At 35.4% G+C, this 27,618-nt stretch overlaps 1 protein-coding gene across 7 annotated transcripts in view; it reads right to left on the minus strand.

The window, feature by feature from the left end:
* nav2b (neuron navigator 2b) overlaps positions 1-27,618 on the minus strand; it is a 159,163-nt gene that overhangs the window by 129,378 nt on the left and 2,167 nt on the right. The gene's annotated exons all lie outside the window — the stretch shown is intronic.

Genomic DNA, 27,618 nt, shown 5'->3' on the forward strand with positions numbered 1-27,618 from the left:
AAAAGCAAAAGCCCTCGTCTTCGATTTCGACCGCGTTTTCTCCGCAGCTCCTCCTCCGGGGCCTCCCGCCTCCGCTCTGCGGAAGCCCTCCACTCGGAGGCGAGCCGTCGGCAGGCGAGCGCGAAGAGGAGGAGCGGAGCGGCGCCACACCGCCCCGCATCGTTCGCTCGAAAAAAACTAAACGCTTCCGTACGTACCTCCGGCCACTTAAATCGCTGTCTCCAGAAACGTCCGCGGGGCTACGTTTCCAGAATGAGCTTGGGTTGGTAGTATGACACGTTCCTTTTCGCACTTATCAGCCGCACATCAAAAGTCAAATCAGAATCACACAGGTAAACTACATCACCACATCATCACAAAACAATCAAGATGGGAGACGACTGAAGCCAATAAATTACTGTGTTACTGTACAGCTAAAATGATATATCTATATATATATATATATATACACACATTTGTATTCATTTGATATTATTGTTTAATCTGACTGTAACATTAGTTGGCATAGTGTCTGGAATGTTTTCTCTAATAATGGAGGGGCAATGACCCAGCCCACCCTCCGTAATCTTAAACTACCTGAATTTTATTCTGAGCACTACTTTGAATATTGTGAATCTGTGCCCAAAACATTTGAAACTTTTCCCAAACTTATACAGTTGTACATCTTCATTTCTGTCCATTCTACTGCATCCAACTTATTGTTTCCTCATCATGGTGTTTAATGTCAAAACGGACCAATCACATTTCTGTTAATGCATTCCAAAACATTCCCTTTGTTTTCCATCAGCTGATCAAATCAAAAAGAAAGCAGTAGTGGGAATAAAGCAGAGGACACTGTATTAAACCTACCGCAGTAATTGTGGGTGGTATTGTAGGTGCAGGTTGCTAGGTTGAGGCTCTGGTAAACACACTTGTGTAACCACAGCACACAGCATGGGATCCTTTTTACAGACCTGTGTTGTTAAACTGGATTTATTTATTGGAACCACAAGAATACTCCTTGAAGGCACACTGCATATTGACGCCAACATCCACAGCAGTAGACGCCCAAAAGTACATGCCCAATCTATTTCACCGACATCTCATTTTTGAAAAATGAGATACTGTGTGATTTTCCTCATTTACATAGAAATTACAGACCTGGGTCAGTAACTAAGAGGTTGCAGGTTCACATCCACATTTTAAACTACATTATGCATAGATGGATGAGATTGAAAAAGTTCCCCCCAGAGATTTCTTTCTATCTTAAAGACAAATTGCCAACAGAAAACTGGTTGTTGTAAATTTATTGGCCTGAAAGATTTCACTAATGCGACCAAACCCTTAAAATATGGCCAAATATAAGACATCGTGAGCAAAAACTTCTGGACATGCAGCTCTCTAGATTGTGTCACAGCATGTTTACATCAAATGTAAGTCTATGCACCCCATAGAGAGTATTTGAAACTGAATGTCCAGTTCATTCACCAAAGTTAGGCTTTAAACAGCCCAAGGTGATCAGCTTATTCCATATGGTCACTTGTTGTGAGTGGACATCTGCCCACTTCACTCCCAATATGTTGCCATGGATAGAGCGTGCCAAGTTTCTTCCTAGGTCATGTACTATACCTTAAACTGTCAGGAAAGGTTGGCTTCATGCAGATCTTGGGATGGACAGTGACACTGATTGGCTATTGACACTGAATGCTTAGTTTGAACTGGCTTTCTTGTCATCAGAAAAAAACAACAACAAGTTGATCATCTGTGGTCAAATTTAAATTGAACGAATTTTGAATTCAACTGAATGTTGTATGAATAGATTTTGGGCTACTATTGGTCAACATAATAGAGGTGTAATGGAAAAAAAATAAACTTGATATTTCTCATGTCATACACTGTACACTCTCAGAAATAAAGGTATGCGATCTGTCACTGGGGTAGTACCTTTTCGAAAGGTACAAATTTGTACCTAAAAGGTCCGTATTGATACCTTAGGGGTACATATTAGTACCTAAAAAGTACAAAAGTGTTCCACTTAAAATGTATTTTAACAATACTATAAAAACCTTTACTTTAAAAGCTTTAAAAAGTGTTGCAGATAGGTAACAATGTGTACACAAATGTGCATAAAAATAAAAGATCTCCCTTCAGTTCCCTTGCAGTTTCCTTGTTTTATAATCAAACCAGTTGTCCTATGTTTTTTTTTTTTGCATTTTATTTTTGTGATGGAGTAAATAAAAATGTACTAAATATAAGAAGATTTGTATTTATCTGCATTTATATCAGCTATCAGTTTTCAAAAAGTTATTCAACACTGTCACAGGAACTAATTTTTCATTTAGTGGCTAATTCGACAGGTAGTAATGGCTACATTTTAGTTTGAATGGCATTGTTTTAATTCATATAAATTAGTCACTTACTTAATACTTAATACGCAATACTTAAAATATTTGTTTTTAATCTTTAGATCAGTCTGCAGTTATCATTATTAGACCAAATTTCCATATCCGTGTATCCTGTATACTGGTAGCTTTTTTATATACCTATTATGGGTCCATGTGAACAGGGATACACCCCAATTGGTTCTTGTTAAGAATAAACCCAAGTAATGCCAAAATTTTTGTTTTTTTATCCAAAATTGACCTGCTATTTTACATGCCCTTCGCAAGTAAATCACCCTCATCATTCTAGAATAACTAATAGTTTACAAGTCATCCAGTGAAACCTGCATTTCTTTGCCCTACTGTTAAATTTGAATTATTTTATATTTTTTCCCTAATTTCTGTTTAACGATAAGAATATTTTTTTCAACACATTTCTAAACATAGTTTTAATAACTAATTTCTAATAACAGATTTTTTTTTAAAATCTTTGCCATGATGAGGGTACATAATATTTTACTGGATTTAAAATACTAGTATTCAGCTTTAAGTGCAATTTAAAGACTTAACTGGGTTAATTAGGTTAACAAGGCAAGTTAAGAGTAATCATGCAAGTCATTGTATAATAGTGGTTTGTTCTGTAAACGATTGAAAAAATATATTGCTTAGGGGGGCTAATAATATTAACCTTAAAATGTTTTTTTTTTTTTTTTTTTTGTAAATCAAAACAGTTTTTACTTTAGCCAAAATAAAGCAAATAAGACTTTTTCAAGAAAAAAAAATATTATAGGAAATACTGTCAAAAATTCCTTGCTCAGTTAAAAATCCTTTGGGAAATATTTGAAAAAGAAAAAAATACAAGAGGGATAATAATTTGGACTTTAACTATATAGAAGAAAGATTTTTTGGGCTTGTTTTTATCTAACTTTATAAAAGCAGTCAGATATTTTCATGCTATAAACTTGAACCAAAGGACATGAGTGAACAATATCAGACAAAAGTGTGTGCTGAATGTGAAGCAGACACTCCACTTCAGCAAATCTCCACAGTGCTGGACAGTCACCTTGGGCTATCAGCTAAACTCTGACCGACTGAGAAACAATCATATTTAAAACCATGGACCTTGATTTTTTTTTTAAATCTAAATACACACAGTTTAAATTACTGATAGCAAAAAAAAAAAAAAAGACTAAGTAATATTCCAGCATTTTGCATTATTTGCGTACTATCCCTACCACAGAACTCTATGTTCAGGCACATTACTGAGCAAATGTCAGCAGCACATGGACAGCGGAAAGCTTGTGCTGAACAGGATACAGACCCGGAGATAGTGATACACTATCAGCACAGTGACTGATGCCAAAAGTGCCCTGCACTGCAGTTCAAAACCTATTCAGAGACATTCGATCTAGTAGAAAAAAATAGTAATTAACATTTTTAAATGAAAATTTTCAGGTCACTAATTGTCGAATCATACAAATTTCTGAAATTACCTTGCTTTAATTTTTGATATTGTTCATAAATAGTGAACAATGCCAAAATATTGAATGTCATGATCTAATTTTTGAATTATATCCCAATGAGGACTATTCATATAAGCTAAGGATACATTGACATGGAAATTATAACTGATAAGTTTATATTTTTGAAACCAGTAACTAATAAAAGGGTGATATGAAAAAATTCAAAACAAAACAGCAAAAAACAAGGACACTTCTAGATCTTTCTTTTTGCAAAACCCTTTTCTAATTACAGTTCTTTCCTCATTAAACTCCCATAGCCAGCACCTTTAATAATAAATAAACTGAATTAATGGACATTACATTAGATTAAATAAATTGAACTTGTGGAAATAACCCACGACTTGTTAGATAACTGAACACATAACATTAACATTACATTACTAATATGTTTTTTCTAAAGTTTGAATTTTTGTTATTAGGGATGCACCAAAATTACAATTCTGGGTTAAAAACAAAAACTGAAAATCATTTGAAATAATAACAACATATATTTAAATAAAAAAATGTATATAAATTCAATTGTACAGATTTTTTATGAAGCATACAAGCTAATAATATATCCAGATTTTATAGACAGTAAACTTTTATTGAGAGGGGAAATTAGTCGAGAGGTGTCATTTTAAAAGCGTTGCTATGACAGAACAGTGTTATTACAAGAAGCAAGAGCAACCATGATATATGGAAACATCATTTTGGCATGTTATTGGAGCAAGTGAACTTGGCTTTTCAAGTGAGCATGTGCAGTTAGTGCATATGTGTACATAAGCAGAATATCCACTATTCTGAAATTTTACTGCATTACGAGCAAGCCAGTGGACAGTGTGCTCTGCTGCTCTTGCACTTTGGTCAGTGCATCAACACACTTGTGAGGCACAAGCCATTGAAATGAATGGGTTTCATAGAACCGTGCAGCGCTTTCCACATCCGATGTGAAAGCCACTTCACATCACGCAGTGACGACAGCTGGAGAGAGTGTGAATTTAGCGCGATGAAAACTGCAAAGACCTTTTTGCAGCTTATGTTTTAATATACAAAAATATTATCTGCCAAAAATGTGGAGCATCCCTACTTGTTACTAAAGAGGTATCATTCATTCCTTCATTATCCTTAGGCTTAGTCACTTATTTGTCAGGGGCTGCCACAGTAGAATGAACCGCCAACTATTTCAGCAAATGTTTTCTGAAGCAGATGCCCTTCCAGCCGCAACCCAGTACTGGGAAACACCCATACACACTCACACACACACTCCCATACACTATGACCAATTTTGTTCACCTAATTTACCTATACCACATGTGGGGGAACCTGGAGCAAACAAAGGAAACCCACGCCAACACCGGGAGAAGATGCAAACTCCACACAGAAATGTCAACTGGCCCAACCTTCTTGTTGTAAGGTGACTGTGCTAACCACTGTGCCACTGTGTCGCCCATTTTTAGTTTTTGCTTCAGTTTAATATAGTCACCATCACCAGCGTGTTAAACCTGGTGTTTGACCTAGTAAACTCAGGGTCATTATGGCGGTCTGTTCCACCCCATGCATTTCCTTTTACAAGCTCGGTGAGAGGAAGCAGACGGAGTCTTGGCACTGCAGTTTATTCCAATTCTCCAAGCCAATGATTAGATTACAGTTTGCATGCCCAGTCAGCAAACAATCCTGTTACTGGCTTAGATGCAGGAAGATCACACCTTCTGAGGGGATCACGAATACACTACCATTCATGTCAAATGTCAACAGTGCTGATTCGCCCCACTGATGTTCAGGCAGAAAATTAAATAAGAATTGTAATTTTTTTGTGCAATATATGTTAATGTACATATAAACAAATAAATAGTTTATAATTTACGCAAAATTGTAAATAATAGTCCCTTTCATGCAGTGATACTGGTAAACATCCTGAAAATTTCCGGAACAACTTTACCTGTGAATTAAAACAAGCGCTGTTCAAGTAGGCACTAACGTTCCAAAATTTTTCCGGAAAGGACCATTCACACATCCATTCCCAAATACCGGTACAAGTAGATTTTGACATCATTAAATAAAAATTACAACTAAATGGCTGTGCTTGTATTTGTAAACAATGAAGGGGTCAGGCTTTTGCTGATGGGTTTACGTTTAATTCATTTAAAGCTTTAGCATTCATGCAGCTGCTTTGTCATTCAACATTTAAAGGCAGAAGAGTGTACCGCAGCTAAACGTTTACACATTTGACTACATTACAAATTCTGTGGATGGATAAGTATTGTGAACAACTTCAATGAAAACATATGGAGGTTTCGCATGTCGAGATGTAAATAATATGTGTGTGTGCTGGTACTCACCGGAGCATGCGTCAGCAACTGAAGCAAAGCTTGAAGGTAAAGAAACAGCGATTTATTATAAGCATTTTACCGATATTTTCTTACACAATTGGCATTAAAAAGGAAGACAAAAACCTTATCTGACTAACATCTATCAGCTAAACATGTCTAGAAAAACATTCAAAGGCTTTTATTTTCTTAAACAGCATGTATGTAAATGTTTCTGAATGTTCTGACTGGCTGGAGTGAATGTCTCATGTCATCGCTTTCGAAACATAAACGCGCTCTTTCCGGCATTTTTCGTTCTGCGTTCACACAGCTCAGCATTCCAGCAAATTACCGGTAATGTTACAAATTTATTTTTTTGGAAAATTGCCAGAACAAATTTACAATTTACAAAGATTTTACACCGTATTTTCGTAAAGAGCTTGTTCACACATGATCCCTTTCCGAAAAATTGCCGGTAATTTTTTGGAAAGATCTGTATGTGTGAAAGGGGCTATGACCCAAAGCCCACCACCAAAATATCAATGGAGTGGCTTCACAATGCCTCAGTGAATGTCCTTGAGTGGCCCAGCCAGAGCCCAGACCTAAATCCTATTGAACATCTCTGGAGATATCCGAAAAATGGATGTACACAGTCACTTCCCATAAAAAAAATTGTATAGTACATTTCATTTACTAACTCTACACTTTGCTTTACTCAAACATTTGTTTAGTTTTTTTTTTTTTTTTTGAACACACTCAAACGCATAAAATCTATGTTAAAAAAAAAAAAATAAAAAAAAAAAATATATATATATATATATATATATATATATATATATATATATATATAGCCAGTGACCCCTATAGAATTTTTCCTACTATGGATTTCAATGGCTACAGGCTTCAAACATTCTTCAAAACATCTTCTGTGTCTTTAACAGAGTAAATGAACTCAAACAGGTTTGGAATGACTTGAGGGTGAGTAATTGGTGAGTACATCATCCTTTTCAATACATTTTTTGAAAAAGATGGAGGAGGTGTATCATCTATAACAAGGTGTTTCATTCAGAATCAAAACACAGAAGGTCGCAGCAAACACCAGCTGTATTTGAATCCTCTTAACACAAGCACCCATCTCCTGCTCTGGATATCAGCAACATTCACAAACCGCTGAGAGCATAAGGACTTTAGTGGCATATCACACAAGATTAGCATCTTAGCCTAATGCTTATCAGCCTGTTAGCATGTATACCCGAGTAATCTTAGCAGCTGGAGGCTGATTCTGTGAAAACACTGCTTTGCTTGTTGTGCTGTTAACATTAGAAAACACAGAAAAAAAGATAAATATAACAATTAATTTTCTAGGAAATATTAATGTTACTTATTAAATAATATAGACTTACAATTGAAACTACAACAAGTGACTATCCATTGAAATAATAAATTGTTAACGCTTTATTAAATTACAGGTCATACAAAAGAATTACAGCTCTAAATAATATTAGTGTAAATATATGACTCCAATCTATTTATTTACATATTAATGAAAACAAATTACCACTTTATAGTAGCCAATAAAGTATATTTTTAATGTGATACACACACATTAATGTAATTCATGCAATTTCCATAAATTAGTAATTGAAATGTTAACTACAGTAGTGTGTGTATAACATTAAATAGTTACATACTATATATATATATAGACTATAATTACATAACAATAAAAAATAATATGAAAAATATATTTTAAAAAATCTGTTTGACAATTAAAGTTCATAAAAGAATCATATACATGTGTTAAGGTAAAACTGAGAAAATAAATGACAATATAGAATCATAAGTTGGGAATTATTGCCCCTTACATAGACATACACACATTCATTGTGGGAAAAGTGTTTGGATTTGAAAATTGAAACCCCATAAAACATAAAAACACAGTATATGTGTGTGTAGATCCTGAGATCTGTCTTTATGGTTTGCAGCTCCTCTCTACACATCCTGAATGGCCTTTCTTTCTACCTGGGAGGTCAAAGCCATAGAGAAAATAGAGAGTATGTATAAATAGAAGGAGAAAAGAGAATCAAGACACGCTATAGCCAGTGGCTCTGGAGGAAGCAAACGTGTGAAACAGGAACACACACAGAACAATTACTTCACCAAAGTGATAACACACAAGTCTCTGAGGACCTGTTCCTTCCCATCAGACAAATACAGCACTAGTGGTCTGCAATAAGACAATGTACATAGCTACTTTACAGGTGACATAGTATTACCCGGGGCGACACAATGGCTCAGTCACAATGGCACGGTCGCCTCACAACAAATAGGTTGCTGGTTCAAGCCCCGGCTGGGTTAGGTGGCATTTCTGTACGGAGTTTGCATGTTCTCCCTGTTTTGGTGTGGGTTTTTTCTGGGTGCTGTTGTTTCCCTCCACAGTCCAAAGACATGCGCTCTAGATGAATTGAATAAGCTAAATTGGCCTTAGTGTATGTGTGTAAATGCAAGAGTGCATGTGTGTTTCCCAGTGCTGGATTAAGAGTATCCGCTGCATTAAACATATGCTGATTAGGTTGACGGCTTATTCCGCTGTGAGCCAAAAAGAAAATTTATGAAAAAATATTATAACCCTTTTTATATGACGCCAAATAAATCTCTGCCGCTTTCAGAATGTGTCTGTGTACAGAATACTGTACATTACAAATCATTTATTGACAAATTTGCCTCTATTAGAGTGTACGTAAACAGAAGAATGTGGAGCCTTTACTTCAGAGATGCCTAAAGTATGGCATCTCTGTTGGCCCAAAGTCAGCCCATTATAACCTTTGAATTGGACCACCATTCCATCTGAGAAGAGAGTGAGAATGATGGAGAGAGTTGAGGACAATGCCTTTAACAGAGATCGTCATTTCTGATTTGACGTAACCTGTTTTGTTTGTTTGTTTTATAGCTGAGCTACAAAAAAGCAAACTGAAATTAAATGTTGTAAATGAATCTGAGTTTGTAAATACTGTTGCTCAATAGATTGAGGACAATGAAGAAGACATTAATGAGCAATGCAAGGCAAAAACTAGTGTAACTCATTATAAATGAGATTGTTTTTACTGTAATAAGTTCATTATAAAATGTACAAATATATACTGTATTAGTTAATATAAAGCAACATTTTCTAGTTATTTTAAAACATTGCTAAATAAATTAAGAAATTACTCATGGCAACTATATTTATCTTCAGCCCACTTGTCTCAATCAAGTTTGGTTTTTGGCCCTTCATAAGAAAAATTTTGGACCCCTGCTTCACATTATTCTAACACTCCAAAAACCAGAAAACAATGTAAATCGCACTTAGCCGAATGTCAGAAACAACTAGAATAGGATTAAAGCCTTACACCAGGGGACACCTAACATGTTCCTGGAGGGCGGGTGTCCTGCAGAGTTTAGCTCCAACCCTAATCAAACACACCTGAAAAAGCTAATCAAGCTCTATACTTCTATCTACACTTGAAACTTCCTGGCAGGTGTGCTGAGGCAAGTTGGAGCTAAACTCTGCGGGGCACCAGCCCAGGTTGGTGATTCTTGATTTACATATTCAAAGCAGTCCAACAATAATGGAGAGGAAGAGGTTACAACTGCTAAGCTCAATCAGGATACTAAATGGTTAAAGCCTGCTTTTAATGAGGTACGGTTTGGTACAGTACAGTACCGTACACATTTACTTCTATTTTAAACTATAGGCTATACCAAAAATATAAAACTGCACAGTACCATACTACTTTTTGGGACACTTCAAGGTAAAAATATCTGTTAATTAACAAGTTCAGTATTTAGTGATTTGCAGGGGTAATGAACTGCATTATGGCCCTGAGTTCTGCTCTGTCAACTTTTGATGTTGAACATTAAACTCTGCAGTGACTTTTATTAACTTTTAGTAATTTAAAAACTATATTTCATAAAAGAAATAATATATATCAAAATAAGTCCATAAAATGGGTGACATGGTGCCTCAGTGGGAAGCACTGTCACCTCACAGCAAGAAGGTCGCTGGTTCAAGTCCTGGCTGGGTTAATTGGCATTTCTGTGTGGAGTTTACATGTTCTTCCTGTGTTCTTATAGATTTTCTCTGCGTGCTGCGGTTTCCCCCGCAGCCTGGTGACATGCGCCATAGGTGAATTAAATAAACTAAATTGGCTGTAGAGTGTGTGCGCATGTGAGAGTGTATAGGTGTTTCCCAGTATTGGGTTGCAGCTAAAAGGGCATCCACTGTGTAAAACATATGCTGGATAAGTTGGCGGTTCATTCTACTGTGGCGACCCCTGAGAAATAAAGGGAGTAAAGTTGAATAAAAATGAATGAATGAAGTCCATAAAATAACATAAAACGTAATTGTAGCTTATTCGCAGGTTTTTGTACTATAATTTGAAAAGCAAAAAAACAATATATCACATCAAACTACTACAAAATGTAAAAGTAACTTTGGTGCATTTCTCACTACACTATTTACATTTGCACAACAGGTCATGCATTTCTCAAAACAATTAGTCATTTGTGCACATCCTAGTTTCAACAAATTGCAAATGCTTTCGGACATGCATCAATTGCTTTCATACATCTCTCTGCTATTTATAACATTATCATTCGCTTCAGTCAGGTTAGTCAAAATGAACTATACTTGTAAATGCTGAATAGTCATTCCATATAAAACTAACAGTCCTCATTTCATTACTTGAGTCATTACAGACAAAAATGTTGAACTTGATGTCAAAATAGGTCAAGCAAACTTTATAAAAAAATTTTTTTAAATATTTTTTTTCCTGAAAATGTCTTTAAAATTGAACAATTTGATGAATGATTTACAGACCTGTGTATGTTGCAGGTTCAGGTGCAATATGTACTGCAATATTGTGTACAGTTGTGCACAGCTCTACCCAAAGGGAGTTTATGTTTGTTGTAAATAAAGGTGTGTTTATTCTTTTGCAATGCTGTGAATAAATTAGGATTGTAAAGAGCAAATGCAGTAAAAATGTGAAACATACATATTCAGTGTCTTGTACTCAGATACCTCACTAAATGCAGGGATGTCTAACTTTACTGTAGTATTTTAAATGGCTGTGCAAATAGTATATAGTGCTGTCTTGAGAATTTTCAGGAAGTGTCACCAAAATCTGACTTTTTAGCATTGGAAAAAAATTACAGAGTAAACTGTCACAATGAAAACATGACAAAGCCATTTGACTATCTTGTTCATAAACAATGGTGTCAGGACTCTTCATCTTGATGACACTGACACTTTGATTGACATCAATACTTGCTTTTGAGGAATGAACTATCCATTTTGAGTAATTGATGCGCTTTTGCAGGTTATCAGCTAGGTTTTGCAGTTTGTACTAAGTGTTTTGAGAAATGCATTGACTGTTGTGCAGAAATGCACTGGTGTTGTGAGAAATGCACCAAAGCGACTGAGAAAAACTGTAAATATCAAAAGTTCTTGGAGTAGAGATCAAGGTCCCATTGTGGGATTTAAAAGAAACAAAAAAAAAAAAAACAGAAAACTGCTAGCACAACAAAACAGTACCAAAAGGGTGAAGCTAGACTCACTGCTGGACACTTGTGTGTTCAATAAGCCACAGGAAGTGCCATTTTTAAGTCAAAACACAATCCCACAATAATACAATGACAGTATGCAGCAGTTTTGTTTGCATGTTGTGTAGAAAACAAAAGGGAAGTGCAAGGGGCATCGCTTCCTCTTCCAATTTGCATTGCTTTCCATGAATCTACATTTGAAATAATAAACTTAAGCATGCAAAATAAAAAATAAAAAAACTAAATATGTGAAAACCCCATAAGACTTTCTTCTTGGAGTGAGAATGACATCCATCACAACTTTCTGTCGTACACCATGCCATATAAAGGTACAGTTGCCAGTGGAAATGACATACATTGAGTATGAAGATCTAATTTTGACAAGTTGACACCCTCGTAGATAAAGCAGTGATGGTATGGGTGTAAAAATGTAGTTTAAGGGTTGGTAATGTATAATAAGACCTTCCTACATCGCTAGTGGATCAAAATCAGAATGGTGTCTTTTTTTTTTTTTTGATTGCAAAGTAAAGCGTAACAAAATTAAGTTAAGGGCTCTATTTTGACGGTCCATGCACAGAGCGCAAAACACAGGGCGCAAACGCTTTCAGGGTGTGTCAGAACGCATTTTTTGCTAATTTAAGGATGTGAAAATCTGCTTTGCGCCAAGGCGCATGGTCTAAAAGGGTTGAGTTTATTTTCTTAATGAGTTATAGGTGTGTTTTGAGAATAAACCAATTAGTCTCATCTCCCATTCCCTTTAAGAGCCAGCTGCGTCGCGCCAAGAGCGCATTCGCTATTTACAGGACGCAAAGAAAGTCTAAGTGAAAAAACTGAGCATTTCACAAGCAAACAGTTCACAGTTAACAGTTTTTTTAACAGAAAACAGTTAAACAGAGCATCTACTGCGTAAGAATGAGAGATAATGGAACTACTTTCACTTTTGCTCTTGGATAGGGAAACCTTTGCGCCGGAGTTTAGACCGGGTTTGTTTTGGTCTAATGAAAAATCTATTATAGTTTCTCAAAATAGCAACGTGCCAGCCGTGCGCCTCAGAACGCCTTCCTTTTTAGACCAGAACGCCTATGGGCGCACATCTGAGCACAAATGCATTTGCTATTTAAACAGCGTAGCGCAACGCCTCAAAACGACTATTGCGCCAAGCTGAAACTAGCAAAAGACTATTGCGCCGCGTCTTCCGCCACATTGCGCCGGGTGTAGGATAGGGCTCTAAGTGGTCCTTTTTCAATTTCTTTAAGTGGTAAGATGCACCCTGGAATTAAACATGAAAAAAGTCTGATTTTCATGATATATCATCTGGCCTCTTGACACTTCCATGAAAGCTGCTTAAAAAAATAGAAATTAATTAGCCTCTTAAGACCTCTTCAATAGTCTCATTTAGGAACATCATTTTTGTTCAGAAATATACAATCCATACCTATTACCTACCCCTAAACCCAACCTTAACTATAGATTATTCCAAAAATCAAAAGGTAACAATAGCGGGATAGCAATCAAGTAGAAGTATATAACCTAAACTCTGAGCCTAAACTGAACACAAACCGTAAAGGCATCCTATAATTCTGATTGGCTGATTTGGAATGTTATTCCAGGATTGACATAGATGTTGATCCAGGAACACATCATACTTGGTGAAATCACACTAACCCTCATCTAGAGGCTTCGAAAAAGGTTTGAATTAGCAGAAAGACATTAAACAGAACACATGTTAAATCGATTGGCGACAGAGTCAGATAGAAATAAAAACAAACCATCCGATTAATGCCATTTTTGGGGCTATTCAATTGTAGACTCCTTCGCTGCCAAATCCTAATAGCTTTGATATTTGGTTAAAAACACGCCCGCTTCTAAACTCCTCCATGCTAATTGCAGGAAACACACAAAACCCCCCAAAAAACACGTCAACCGATGCATGATGTCACTCGTGCCTCAAAATGTCTGAGCTCATGGCAAAATGAAGCTGAATATGCAGCCTGCATGCAACCACTGGGACAAATTAAGTCAGGAACTACTTTAGGAAGTACGTTTACAAGCTTTTGTGAGTTAGCCGTGGGATTAGAGCATAAACGAGGCAATGACTCTAGAATATTCAGTAAGACTTTTATTTTACAAAAACTATGATGCCAGACTGTTTAAGAATTCTTTAAATATTGGTAGTTGCCACTTTAAAATCCAGGCAGAAGTTGTACATTTGTGCACTTCAAATTTTAAATCATATTTAGATTAGATTAGATGATTAGATTCAACTTTAATGTCATTACACATGTACAAGTACAAGACAACGAAATGCAGTTTAGGTCTACCCAGCAGTGCAATAGCAGCAAGTGCAGGATAGAGGTAGTTATAACATGCAGTTATAGAAAAACTATGGTGATATTTACAGATGGATGTACTATCAACATTATATACAGGTTGCATTAGCTATGAAGAGAGATTTGCAATAAATGAATATATTTACATGTTGCTATTAATAATCAGAATTAATAATCAGCATTAATAATCAGAAGTGTGCAGATAGACCAACATGATTACAAATGTACATGTACAGTGGGAGTGTACATAATTACAAATGTCCATGTGCAGTGGGTATGTACAGTTCAGATAAGCGCAATGTATGTAAATCAGTCAATAACTGAGCAAGATAAAGGAATCTTTATTCAACAGCTGGAAACTTTGATTAGTTTTAAAACTCAGGTGGGAATTTATGCGTGAGCTTTTTTAAATATTAAATTAATTAATATACTGGGAAATCTGACTGCGAGGCAGTGGAGCAGTAGGTAGTGCTGTCGCCTCACAGCAAGAATGTCGCTGGGTGGCTGGTTTGAACCTCGGCTCAGTTGGCGTTTCTGTGTGGAGTTTGCATGTTCTCCCTGCCTTCGCATGGGTTTCCTCCGGGTGCTCCGGTTTCCCCCACAGTCCAAAGACATTTAGTACAGATAAATTGGGTAGGCTAAATTGTCCGTAGTGTATGAGTGTGTGTGTGAATGTGTGGATGTTTCCCAGAGATGGGTTGTGGCTGGAAGGGCATCCGCTGCGTAAAAACTTGCTGGATAAGTTGGCGGTTCATTCCGCTGTGGGGCCCCCGGATTAATAAAGGGGCTAAGCCGACAAGAAAATGAATGAATGAATGAACTGGGAAATCTTTGTAGACAGATGGCATTTAATGCCGTTCAGCCTTATAGTCTTAAAATGTGAGCAAAATAACCTGTTTTGTTATCATTTTAGACATTATCATTCAAATACTAGCTCTAAAGTGACGTTTGTGAAGTAGTTGTTGTGACCGTCAGCTGTAGATGTGTATAAACACTGGAAGTAGTTCCTCTTAAAAAGGGGTTTTTGAGACTCTCAGTGTTTGATTTTCTTTGTAATATTAACTGTTATATTATGCTATCAAACTTTTGTATAAACGCAATATCAAACTCATAGCAGTGCGATATGGCTCTATATCAGCACTGGTGTGACACTAAGGCATTTGGCTTGTGGACTCAAGTCAACGCAAGCCTCCCACCAGTGCCAATATACAGCTATATATTGCACAGCTATATACAGTTAAAGTCAGAATTATTAGCCCCCTTTGGTTTTTTTCCCCTTTTTAAATATTTCCCAAATGATGTTTAACAGAGCAAGGGAATTTTCACAGTATGTCTGATAATGTTTTTTCTTCTGGAGAAAGTCTTTTATTTTGGTTAGAATGAAAGCAGTTTCAAATTTTTTTAAAACCATTTTATGGACAAAATTATTAGCCTCTTTAAGCTATTTTTTTTCGATAGTCTACAGAACAAACCATCGTTATACATTAACTTGTCTAATTACCCTAACCTGCCTAGTTAACCTAATTAACCTAGTTAAGCCCTTAAATGTAACTTTAAGCTGTATAGAAATGTCTTGAAAAATATCTAGTCAAATATTATTTACTGTCATCACGGCAAAGACAAAATAAATCAGTCATTAAAAATGAGTTATTAAAACTAACATTTTAAATAAAAATATATTTTTTTTAAATTGAAATAAATAGTAACATATAAATAAACCTAGTTTATGAAACCAAACCCAAGTGTAAGCTTGAAAGTATTTTCAGTGCAAACCATAAAAATCAGAAAATGTTTTTAACTGATATTTGAGACGAGTGACAGCCATAGAAGTCTTACAGTAACATCTTTAACTTAGCAGTAAGTATTTCTGGCTCAAGCAGTGCAAATTGCAGCAGTACTGACACCTTCTGTTAGACTGACCACATTGCAGCAAAGGAAATTCAGATTCACAACATGCTGTGTTGAAATACTCTTTCAACAAAATCCTATTTTCAACAACACTGAAAACTGCAAGCATTCAACCCACAATAATACATCAAAACATACAATTTAAAAACAAAAATCGACTATGAATTTGTACTGCAAGCACTTGACTGTAGATTCAAAAGTGTAAATGTAAAATAATTTTGTAAAAATGGTAGGCAAATGTTTGAAATAAAGTGCATGCTGATCAAAACCTCAACTCTTACACCAAACACCGATACAAGTGAACCCCTTCGCTTATTGTGAAGCTATTCAGTGGAGCTCCATCTGGGGGTCTTTTAGAGGTTGGTGTTCAGCAGCCCCTTTACTGTGATTGTGAGGCGTTCCTGAGACCTCATCTATTATTTAGAGAAGCAAAGCCATGGATGGGGGAGGTTTGCCCTTTGAAAACGCACCACTGTCGTGAGGTGGTCTTCACACCCCCCGTCCCAGTCACTAACTTATTGAAAAGCCACATTCTCGCTTCTCTACAAGGAAAGATGGAGGACAACCTGATGAAAGAGGGTTCAAATTCATCACCCAAACAGTTTCCATTTCAGCATGCACAGACAGACATAAATACATAGATAGATAGATAGATAGATAGATAGATAGATAGATAGATAGATAGATAGATAGATAGATAGATAGATAGATAGATAGATAGATAGATAGATAGATAGATAGATAGATAGATAGATAGATAGATAGATAGATAGATAGATAGATAGATAGATAGATAGATAGATAGATAGGACACAAACAGATTGTGTATTCAACATCTAATAGGAAACTAATAGGATAAATTATATATATATATATATATATATATATATATATATATATATATATATATATATATATATATATATATATATATATATATATATATAAATAAATAAATAAAATTGGAAAATATTTGAATGGACAATTTTAAAATAAAAACAGAAACTATATTTGCAAAAATAATATTAATAAGAATAAATGCATAAATATATTATATTGACAATAAATACTCAACAATAAAAATTATACATAAAAAACTGTTAAAAAAATCAAATAACAAACATTTTAAAGAAAAATATTTTTGAAAAACATTTAAATAAATAGCAACATATAAATAAACCTAATTGACAGACAGACAGACAGACAGACAAGAGAAATCCACAGAGAGAGTAACAGGTAGAGATAGACAGAAAGACAAGAATACAGAGAGACAGACAGTTAGCACATCAGACAGAACAACAAACAAACATAAACAGACAGGCAAAACAACTAACAGACAGAACAAAGACAGAACGGCAGACAAACAGACATAAATATTACGCAGCAACATTTTATGAGAAAAAAAATCTCTGCAAATTCATGTCATTGAAATCAGGAGTGATTATACAAAACAGACTCTAAACTTCTGAACAATACGATAAAATATTACTGTGATTGTTTGAATAGTGATATACTGGAGTGAAAACTGAATCGTTTAGTGCTGGGGTCTTTCATGGCTAAATTTAACCAGCCTGGTGGCCAATCTTCATTGATGGAACATTCCGCCAGTAGGAGCAAACTGTGTAGGTTTAATTAGCAGAGTAATAGCACAGTTTTGTTTAAAATACTGCAACACACACAACATTATAGGTGACATATCAGAGCTCAAAATAGGAAACATTGTTGGTGTACATCTTGCTGGCACATCTGTGACCAATACAAGTCTTTGCGATGTATCAAGATGGTATCCAAGAGAAATGTCAGTACCACCAAGAAGGACAAACCACATCCAACAGGAGTAACTGTAAATGCAAGAGTAAGCTGTATGAAAGGGATATCTGGGTGCTAACCTGGATTGTATCAAAAAAACAAAACCACAACTGCCCAGCTCACTGCAGAATTAAATGTGCACCATAACTCTCTTGTTTCCACTAAAATGGTTTGTCAGGAGCTCCACAGGGTCAATATACATGGCTGGACTGCTAAAGTCAAACATTTGGTCACTCATGCCAATGCCAAACATTGATCTCAATCGTGCCAATAGTGACATTCTTGGGCTGTGGACAATGTGAAAATGTTCTGTTCTCTGATCCACCTTCACTGTCTTTCCCACATCTGGGAGAGTTACAGTGTGGAGAATCCCCAAAAAAGCATACCAGCCAGACTGTGCATGCCCAGATTGAAATTCATCTGAATTCACTGTACGTATATTTACACATCTGGCTTTTACAGTTTGCTTCAATAGACTCAAAAATAACCGGGTTAAGAGGGAAGGGCAAAGTTAGCAGGAAAGGAAACTCAGCTGTCGGAGTCTATCAGAACACCAGTCATCTCCCATCACATCACCACGGCCATTTACAGTACACTGTGCCACTGAGCTTCCAGCTCAAAACCAGGGCAAAAAGAAATAGAACGGAAGTAGACAAGGGAATAAGATCTGCTAAGAAAGACTTGGAATTTTCTTATCATGAAATGTTTACGACTCTTAAATTCCAATGGATTTGACACAGACATAACATGTCTATCATGAAAAAGATTACGTGTGGCATGATACATATCTCATTTTGCCTTTTTTTTAAAAAACTCCAAGTAATTCTTTAGTGTGTTTTTCAACTGGAACTTGACTGAATTTAAAACCATTGTGTAATATATTTCATCTGATATGAATTAAAACATGGTTGTAAAAAAGAAAAGATTTCCACAATGCAACAATGGCTAGTCAGTCACTCACCTAACATAACCCAAACAGCAGCTTATGGTACTATAAAAGAAAAAAAGCGAATTAAAAGTCTGATCTCACGAGGAAATGTAATTATTTTACGTTTTGTCAGTTTAGAGGCTAATTTGTTCAGTCGTACGAAAATGTACAATTTTAAAAAGGAGGCGTGGCACCCGACTCCACCCCTAACCCCAAACATCATTGGGTGATGAGCAAATTTTAGTAAATTGTATGAATTAAATCGTACATATTCATACGAATTAGCCACTAAATCAGCAAGTTACGAATTGCCATGAGATTGTGTTGGAAATACCATTAAAAAAGACAAATGGAGAGGCTACAAAAATGTCCTAGAGATCATTTTCCAATTGTCGCAACAACAGAGAATAATATTTAAGCATAAACATTAAAAACAGTTCAGCCAAAAATAAAATTTGTCACTTTCATGACATTTTCTCAATTTTTTTCATGCTTTTGAAGATTCAGTATCTACTCATTGTAAATAAATTGTAAAAAGAAACAGCTTCCTTTGTTTTCTCAAAACTTCTTGAAGATTTAAAACATTCATTAATTTTCCTTCAGCCTATTCCCTTATTTATTAGGGGTTTCCACAGCAGAATGAACCACCAACTATTCCAGCATATGTTTTGTGAGCAGATGCCCTAGCAGCACTTCCAGAGAACACCCCATACATCTACACACACTCATACACTACAGCCAATTTTGCTTAACCAATTTATTTACAGCACATGTCTTTGGACTATGGGGGATACCCGAGCAACACACAGCGAACATGCAAACCCTGCAAATCTAAAAATACAGGCTGGCCCAGCAGGGACTCGAACCAGCAACGTTCTTGCTGTGAGGCAACAGTGCTAACCACTAAGCCACTGTGTCGCCCCAGAATTAAAACAAATGAATGTAAATAATCAATGACTGTACTGTGTTGCATATTACGTATATATGTATATATATATATATATATATATATATATATATATATATATATATGTGTGTGTGTGTGTGTGTGTGTGTGTGTGTGTGTGTGTGTGTGTGTGTGTGTGTGTGTTGCATATGTACTCTAAATGCAAAATGAATTTTATTTTAGTTTATTAAATTGTTGATTTGTTATGCATATTCTCATAAAAACGAGTTTTGTTTTAACCAATTGTTTTGGACTTTTGACATTAATGTGAATTCTGATGTTCTTCTTTTATCTGAGGCTTTGAGAACCCATGGTATAAAATAATGAAGTACGCTAGGTTACTGTAAGTTTAGAAATTGTATTTTCAACTGTAGAAATCTAGCAACTACAGCTTTACTGTAATTTTTAACAGAATTTCTTTACTCTTTCTATGCTGCTGTATAAAAATACTCTAAGTTAGGGCTGCACGATATTGGAAAAATCTGACATTGGGATATTTTGTTTTTCCCACATTATTTATTGCGATAGACATATAGTTTCACCAGGTGATTTGAACAGCTCTATTTGGAAAGATTTCAGTAGTTTAGATTGACTGAGATGATCAAGTATTTTTTTCTATGCAGTGCAACTGCATGAAATATAATAAATTACAAGCAAAAATAAATACATAAACAGTGCTTAATGGTTTTCTGGGAGGTCTAGCAGTATTCAAGTACAGAAATTGAACAATCAAATGTAAAATAACAGTCATCATTGTATAAATATCTTTAAAAAATAAAGAAAATGTGTTAATACCTTTATCTTTAATTTTTTTTTAAGACCTAATCCTGCGATATGACTATTGCAGATAAACCAGCCTGATCGTATTTTACGTTTTGTTTAGTAATTTGTACAAGTTGAGTCGATAAAAATGTGCGATTTTAAGAAGGAGGCGTGGCACAAAACCCCGGCCTTAACCCAACCGCCATTGGGGGATAAGCAAATCATACTAAATTGTACGATTGAGATTGTAGAAATTCCTACGAATTAGCCACTAAATCAAAAAGTTACGAATTGCCATGAGATAGCGTAATATATTGTTCATCCCTACTGTAAGTGTATATATTCATTTACTTAAGCAAGGTCAACAAGGTCACATGGAAACTTTTCAACTTTCAGTTAGCAACAGAGCTTTGTTGTTGCCAATGATTATTAATGGAAGTGTCTGAAACGAACACACACACACTGAACCACATTCACTCAGCACAGGTGAACCAACAACTGAAAAACTGTGCATGGAAAACTGAAAGAACTTGAAAGCAAACCACAAACTTCAAATAAGTTGATCTTCAGCCCAGTGGAACCTGGTTGGGTGAGTGCCTGGAATACAAAGCTAAATCAGAAGAGCTCACGTGTGCGTCTCAGCTCAATGAAAAGGACCTTAGCTTTGCTAGTCAGTCAGGCCGCTAGAGCTTAATGTTTACTGGCAAGCTCGCCTTCATTGAGAAGGAAAACTTTGGACAATTCTCCCTTCCTCACGGCCCCTATAAAGTGATTATATTCCATGTCAGTGGAAGCAGTTAATGGCGATGACAGGGCTAACCGTGAATTAACACACAAGTCCAGAGGCCGAGCTCGACTCAGTCATGAAAGAAAAGCATTCAGAGGGGGGCTTCAAAATTTTAATCTGGATTTATGTTGCAGACCTCAGTGGAAATTTCGTTGGAAAATGACCCCCCCCCCCCACACACACACACACACTATAACGGTTGCTGGAGAAGACCTGCACAAATAAAATCAGCATCTCGTCTTAATTCAGAGAAATGGGGTCTGCCAAGGTTTGGGGAGAACAACCTGTTCTTTGTTGAACTGTCAGGCCATGACACTCTTATAACCATAATGAATGTACTGCAGGTGAACTGAGCAAACACTCGCTCTTTATTGAACGAGGGAAAGGCTTGAAGTTGGATGTTTTAAAAGGTCTGTCAGCCAAATGTGGGTAGATTTCAGCTTTGGCGGTTTAGACAGCCGCTCCCACTAGCCAATTTGGCAGGTTGGAAATAATGTTTACATTGTAGCTTTCTTAAAGAAGGGTTTGACAATAAGGATGGCCCAATATGCGTGCAAATGTGATCTTAGAATCGAGAAGCAGCACGACTGACAAAAATAACTGTGTTCGCGCAAGCAAAAGAAGATGAATACATCATGAGAGGATGATTACTCGCCCGCATAGGTGATGTGATGCGCGCGACTTAAAAAGCGTGCACGCTCCCGTTTACAACTGTGTGTAGAGGAAGCTCAACTGGTGCGATCGGTTCAGTTTGAAATAGACTAGACAAAAAGCGATGCTCGTGTAAGCAGCAAACCTTTTGTAAGAAGCGGTCACTGCTTTCATTTAAATTATTCTCAGGCACGTGATCATCCTTTCATTATCACTCGTGGTATGTTTTGACCTGCTTTCTTTTGCTTACAGTTATTTCTGTTAATATAGTTTAATTATCATCCTTTACAATAACATTGCTTTAATATTAGATTAACTCACCATTTACGTACAAATCAATCCTCGTTCAATTCGTACAAATTTGTACAAGTTGAGTCGATGAAAATTTGCGATTTTAAGAAGGAGGCGTGGCACAAAACCCCGCCCTTAACCCAACCGCCATTGGGGGATAAGCAAATCATACTAAATTGTACGAATGAGATTGTAGGAATTCCTACGAATTAGCCACTAAATCAAAACGTTACGAATTGCCATGAGATAGCGTAATATATTGTTCATCCCTACTGTAAGTGTATATATTAATTTACTTAAGCAAGGTCAACAAGGTCACATGGAAACTTTTCAACTTTCAGTTAGCAACAGAGCTTTGTTGTTGCCAATGATTAATAATGGAAGTGTCTGAAAACGAACACACACACACTGAACCACATTCACTTAGCACAGGTGAACCAACAACTGAAAAACTGTGCATGGAAAACTCAAAGAACTTAAAAGCAAACCACAAACTTCAAATAAGTTGATCTTCAGCCCAGTGGAACCTGGTTGGGTGAGTGCCTGGAATACAAAGCTAAATCAGAAGAGCTCACGTGTTGTTATAGTTTAATTATCATCCTTTACAATAACATTGCTTTAATATTAGATTAACTCACCATTTACGTAACTGCTGATCTGGGACCTTTAGCCAGGACAGATTACTGTGCATATTTCAGATATATAACAATAGATCTTTTTAAATGTCAAAAAAAAAAAAAAAAAGTTTTGTTGAATAAAAAGTGCATGTATTCAGCTATATATTTGTTAGTTTTGACACATTTAAAATGTGTGGCTAAGAAATAAGTATTTCTTTTTGGTGTGGTCAGAGATTAATTTGGTAAATCCTTAATTTTGAGCCCTAAAGAAAGTCTTGTGAAATAAAAACCAATTGCAATGCGACACAACCCATTTGCTCATGCACAGTGAACAAGCTCATACACAACAAACACACATAGTGAAATAAATGAGGAGGCATGTGGACAACACATCTAAATCAAGTCATTTCAGCATATCAAAGTCACATTTGTTAATATAAAATATATTTTCCAAGAAACAAAATTGTGGCTAGTGAAAATGGCAAGTGGCTAGTAATGTTGGAAATCTACTAGCAACAGTGGCTGGCGATCAAAAATGTTAATTTCTAGCCCTGGTAGTGACTCTAAAAGAGTTTTAAAGGTTATTAAAATAAAGCATTTAGGAGATATACAACTAATATAAACATGTAAAGCTTGTAGTTAGTAACTTCCTCCTTCCGGTTTTATCCACGCCATACTGAAGTTTCTCATCAAATTGTGACCAAACAAATAATCTCTAGTATCTGACATGCCCCACTCCCTTCAAGACACTACTTATTTGATGTGCTCATTTGATAAGACCATATGGATAATGTGCTGTTCTAATATTCGCTTTAATTTAAGTTTAAGTTTTGGGATATTATATGAGCAAACACTTGCCAATTGTTACTCACATGCAAAGTATTTTATTTATTAAAGGGATTGAAGCGACAAAATGACAATTCTGTCATCGTTTACTGTTTCTCATGTTCAAAAACCTACTGTATAACATGAATTAATATTTTTTTGGGAAAAAAATAGAGGCAACACAATGACAAATTTTGCATTTAGAAGACAGAAAAAGTAATATAAACACGTAAAGTTTGTAGTTTGTAACTTCCCCCTTCCAGTATTATTCACATCATCTCATACTGCAGTTTCTTATCAAATTATAACCAATTAAATTCTCTCTAGTTTCGGACATGCCCCACCCCCTTCAAGACACTTCTTATTTGATGCGCTTATTTGATATAGACCATATGGATGGTGTGCTCCTCTCATATTCGCTTTAATTTATTCTAAATACATGTGTTTTGGAATATTTAATGAACATGCACTTGCCAATTGGCACTCGCATAAAAAGTATTGCAAGTGTTTGATTTATTAAAGGGATTAAAGCAGCAAAATGACAATTCTGTCATCCTTTACTGTTTCTCATGTTTAAAAACCTACAGCAAAACATAAATTAGATTAATATATTTTGGAGACAAAAAAAGTGACAAAATAGTGACAAAACTCGCATTTAGTAGATATAAAACTTATATAAACACATAAAGCTTGTAGTTAGCGACTTCCGCCTACCAATTTTATTCACGTCATCATATACTGCAGTTTCTCAGAAAATCATGACCAATTAAATGCTCTCTAGTTTCTCTCTAGTGCCCCACCCCTTCAACACACTTCTCATTTGATGCGCTCATTTGATATAGACCATGTGTGATGTGCTGCTCTAGTATTCGCTTTAATTTGTTCTAAATACATGTGTTTTGGAATATTTAATGAACAAACACTTGCCAAATGGCACTCACATGGAAAGTATTGCAAGCGTTTTATTTATTAAAGGGATTAAAGTGACAAAATAAAAATTCTTTCATCGTTTACTGTTTCTCATGTTCAAAAACCTACAGTATAACATAAATTAATATATTTTGGGAGAAAAAAAATATGACAAAACTGACAAAATTTGCATCTAAACTAATATAAACACGTAAAGTTTGTAGTTAGTAACTTCCGCCTTCATGTTTTATTCATGTCATCTCCTACTGCAGTTTCTCATCAAATCGTGACCAATCAAATTCTCTCTATTATCTGACATGCCCCGCCCTTTTCAAGACCATTCTTATCTGATGCCCTTGAGCTAGACTACTTTCACTGGCAGAGCAGCGATAAAACAAAACGCAATAGGCTGTTTTTTAAGGGGCTACACTATTGATATACTCCCACCCACTCTTCATGTTTCAGTTGAGATTATGTCAAACATCGAATAAAAATTCATTTAATAATTTTTAAATAAATTTTCCAAATAAAATGTAAATATTTAAGAATAAATTTTTAATAGAAAGACAAATAGATAGATAGTATAGGTAAAGTACAGTATATACATAAATATAGATATAAATACAGATATAATAGATGCTTTAATAGGCATACAATGGTGTGAAAATGCATTTGCCCCTTACTGATTTCTTATTTTTTTCAGTGTTTGTCACACTTTAATGTTTCAGATCATCAATTTAAATTTAAATATTAGTCAAATCATCATTAGTCAATTATCATGTTTTTAAATAAAGGTTTTTATTATAAAAGGAAAACAAAGGATCTTTTGAGGATCTTTTGGGCTACTTCACTTAGTCAGGCAGGTCCTTATTTTTATTATAAAAGGAAAACAAAGGATCTTTTGAGGATCTTTTGCTCTACTTCACTTAGTCAGGCAGGTCCTATGTACGTAATATCTTGATTGTGAACTAGTGTAGCAGTAATCAGGCTTGAGTGTGTGTTTTAACAGGGGGGGAAACACTTATTCACACAGGGCTGTTTTTGCACTCTTTTTTCCCTTAATAATGAAAAACCTGCAATATGTGTTTACTAGTGGTACTTTTGACTGTTATTTAAATTTTATTGATGATCTGAAACATTAAGGTGTGACAAATCAAAATCAATAAGGGGGCAAACACTTTTTCTCACCGCTGTATATAGTGTAAAAATAATTGTGTTTTATTTATGTCAATAATATTTGAATTTGAAAACAATGAGGAACATAATATATTTGCACCTGTAATTGTTTTTTAATCTGACAAAAATTATCAATACAATCATACGTGATCTCTAAAATGTTAAATCCTCATTAACTAAAGTTTCATTATCTAAAACAACAACATTCCTGCATTTTACAAGATGTGGTTGAAGTATACAATTTGAGGCCTTTCAGGAAATTCCCACACACTGCTCAATCCTAAATAGTTTTGTAAATATATATATATATATATATATATATATATATAGATATATATAGCTTCACATATTAAATATACTGGCCAAACATAATCCTAGTTCATCCTCACAATTAGCCCGGCATACGTCAGGAGAGATTTTGAAGCTGATTCTTTATGATGTTTAAGTTCCTACATGGGCCTCTAGGTCTGTCTAACACCCCGCAGATCATTAGACCTAATCACTCTCACTTATCACGGCAAATTAACTAATGCATCTGACAGTGAACATGGAATGTGGCTTCTTCAAAGCACAGGCATGATGGAGCCCCAGCTGTTTGAATATAGGCATCTGGGGTCCCAGCCTCAGTATAACACTCCATACTCTGAAGATTTAGAGCATATGGATGACATGCTCCAACATTCGGTTTGTTTTATTCTAAATACATTTGTTTTGGAATATTAAATGCATTTACATGGAAAGTTTTGCAAATAAATTATTTATTAAATGGATTGAAGAGACAAAAATGATCGATTACTGTTTTCCATGTTCAAAAACCTACTGTATAACACAAATGAATATATTTTGAAAAAGAAAACTGTATCTTAAAATATCTTCATTCATGTTCCATTGAGAAAAGAATGGAAAGGTCCATTTTTGCTACTTAATTGCTTCATTACGCCTAAGTTTATATCAATACATCAATACAATACAGGACTTCAATACATTACAGATATGCTCACTGAATACAAACCCAACAGATTACTCAGAACATTAGGATCAAGTAATTTAGAAATTCCAAAAGTTCAGTCAAAGCAGGGTGAATCTGCCTTCAGCTACTCCGCCCTCAGCTTCCAGAAATGATCAGATGTGCTCCATCATTAGGCACATTCAAATCAAGACTGAATATACATCGGTTTACCTGTGCCTTTACAGAATGAGCACTTTGCTACGTCCAACAAATCTTTTTTCATTCTTTTAGATCCTGTTTTAACACATTTTAATCATTGTTATTATTTGTTTTTATTTTCTTATACACTTGCCTCTTTTATTCCTGTTTATGTAAAGCACTTTGAATTTCTGCTGTGTATGAAATGTGCTATATAAATAAACTTGCCTATGCCTTATAAAGGCCCAGGTATGCTTCAAACTAAATTCTTTTTTATTCTTTGTTTGAGGGCAAAAAGAAGTTCGAACTTCTTGCTTAAACACAACAGACCAATATTAGCTCAAAGGTGTTAAGTAGTCAAAACAAACTCCTCCAAAAAGTTTGCTTTGGTGAGCAATGCCTAACATATTTTTGCTCAAAATAACAGCATTTAGTTTATTCTTTGATTTCGTTTGAAGTATAACAAAGGCTTTATTCCCATTTGACTGAAAAGTTCTTTGTGGAACCAAAACTGGTTCTTCTATCGCATTGCTGCAAAATCCCTCTTCAGGAACGTTTACATTTAAGGTGTGGCGTAAGTATCCAAACGTTTTGAAGTCACCGCATACATGGAAAGGAAAACAAGGAAAATTGCAAGCAACTAAATCCTGCATGTTTCTAAAGTTAACGCATTAACTATCATCTGGCTATGGCTAATCATAAGCATAGTTCATTCAGACAATTAGTCCAGTAGATATCAGGAGGGATTTCAGTATAATAATTCCTGCCTTTTGATTTAGAT

Source organism: Danio rerio, chromosome 25, assembly GCF_049306965.1.
Source record: "Danio rerio strain Tuebingen ecotype United States chromosome 25, GRCz12tu, whole genome shotgun sequence".
Lineage (NCBI taxonomy): Eukaryota > Metazoa > Chordata > Actinopteri > Cypriniformes > Danionidae > Danio > Danio rerio.